This window comes from Limulus polyphemus, unplaced genomic scaffold (assembly GCF_000517525.1).
Source record: "Limulus polyphemus unplaced genomic scaffold, Limulus_polyphemus-2.1.2 Scaffold4963, whole genome shotgun sequence".
NCBI classification, from domain to species: Eukaryota; Metazoa; Arthropoda; class Merostomata; order Xiphosura; family Limulidae; genus Limulus; species Limulus polyphemus.
In genome coordinates, this window is record NW_013670573.1 from 19,944 (window position 1) to 21,849 (window position 1,906).

The 1,906-nt window shown below is 33.2% G+C and overlaps 1 protein-coding gene across 1 annotated transcript in view; it reads left to right on the forward strand.

Annotated features, from left to right (window-relative positions):
• LOC111088998 overlaps window positions 1-1,906 on the forward strand; it is a gene marked incomplete at its 5' end in the record, with an annotated part of 72,365 nt that overhangs the window by 16,753 nt on the left and 53,706 nt on the right. The gene's annotated exons all lie outside the window — the stretch shown is intronic.

Consider the following 1,906-nt stretch of genomic DNA (forward strand, 5'->3'; position numbering starts at 1 on the left):
ACCTACTTCAGTTAAATTTAATTTTAGTTATGTATGTTATTACTATAAACGTAAGTAAAGAATAAGTAATAAGACATTAAGTACATAGTGTTATATATATATATATATATATATATATATAGAGAGAGAGAATGAGACATATAATTTAAGAATAGCAAGGAACCTGTCAGTTGTCTAGGCTGTCCCATCCACTATACGAAACTCTAATTGAAAAGTAAAACGAGCCCTTGTCATTCAAATATTTATCGAACATTGTCTCAAATTCCTTTAAATTAATTGTATCTACCACATTTGAAGACAACGAATTCCAGAGACAACTCCCCTGTTAGAAAATGAAAGCTGTCTTAGCTGAAGATGGCTCTTATTCTGCAAAATATTGTATCTCTTAGTCTCACCATTAAATACGAAAAAAGACGATCCATCAACACTACCAATTCCCTATACAATGTTAAACACTTCAATCAGATACTCTCTAAGTCTTCTTTTTTTCCAAGAAAAAATAACTTCAGAGATCTTAACCTTGTGGTAACCTTTCTATCCAAGATATTATCTTAGTAGCCCTCCTCTGAATCCTTTCCAGCCATTTGGTTTCTTTTTTAAGATAAGGATCCCAATACTAAACACAGTATTCCATATATGGTAGGTGGTTAAGGTGCTCAACTCGCAATCTGAGGGTCACGGGTTTGAATCTCCGCCCCACCAAACATGCTCGTCCTTTCAGCATTGGGGGCATTATAATGTGATGTCAATCCCATTATTCATTGGTAAAGGAGTAGCCCAAGAGTTGGCGATGGATGGTAATGACTAGCTGCCTTCCCTCTAGTCTTTCACCGCTAAATTAAAGATGGCTAGTGCAGATAGCCCTTGTATAGCTTTGCGCGAAATTCAAAAAACAAACAAACCATATATGGTCTAACCAATGACCTATACAGAGACATTATAACTTCTTTAGACTTGTATTCAGTATTTTTGTAAATACAACCTAAAATCCTATTTGTCCTACCACTAGCAACAGTACATTGCTTGGATAATTTAAGAGACTGATCAACCAGAACTCCAAAATATTTTTCTTTTACAACACTATTAAGGTTGTTATAATCAAAACTACACGCATATTTCAAATTGTGATATCCCACATGCATTACCTTGCATTTATTTTAATTAAAAGCCATCTGCCATTTATTCACCAAATAATCCAAATCCTTTTATAAAGAGGCAGCATCCTCCTCACAGCCATCAGTGCCCAATAATATTGACATCTTTATCACACAGGCAATTGTTGTTTCTTCATTATCGATTGGTCGCTACGTTGAGCTCGTGAGAATTCTGTGGGGACTGTCAAATTGAGGGGTTAAAGATCACCATTTCCTTACACTGTAGTCCCATTCCAGTATGATAGAACTTGTGAACCCAAATAATTTACTATTTTAAGTATAGTGAAAGGTAAATGAACAATAGAAGCTCAGCTGTATATATATATTGTCCTAACAAGAACAATCTCTGTGTTAATTTTCCAATTTGAAAATATTCCTTCTGATAATAATGAAAGGTAGGAACATTTCAATCAACAATCTCCACTATTAGGAACATCAACTATGATAACAGTTATTAAGATACTTATCGTATTAAATCTTATACTTAGGAATACTTCTTCCGGAAAATGTACAAACTAATGAATATTCTATGTTATAATATCCCATTAAAAACACTAATACTGAATACTAATCCTCAGAGTTAGATTATTTTAGAGTTAATAATTCTACAGATAGGAACATTCCTTGCGCTTTTCTTTAGATTTATTGACATTTACTTAGATTGTGTGTACAGGGGATTTCAGCTGGTAATTTGATTTCTTTAGAACTACTTGTAGTATTAGAAAGATTTATTGTGTAAATCTATAGATTTA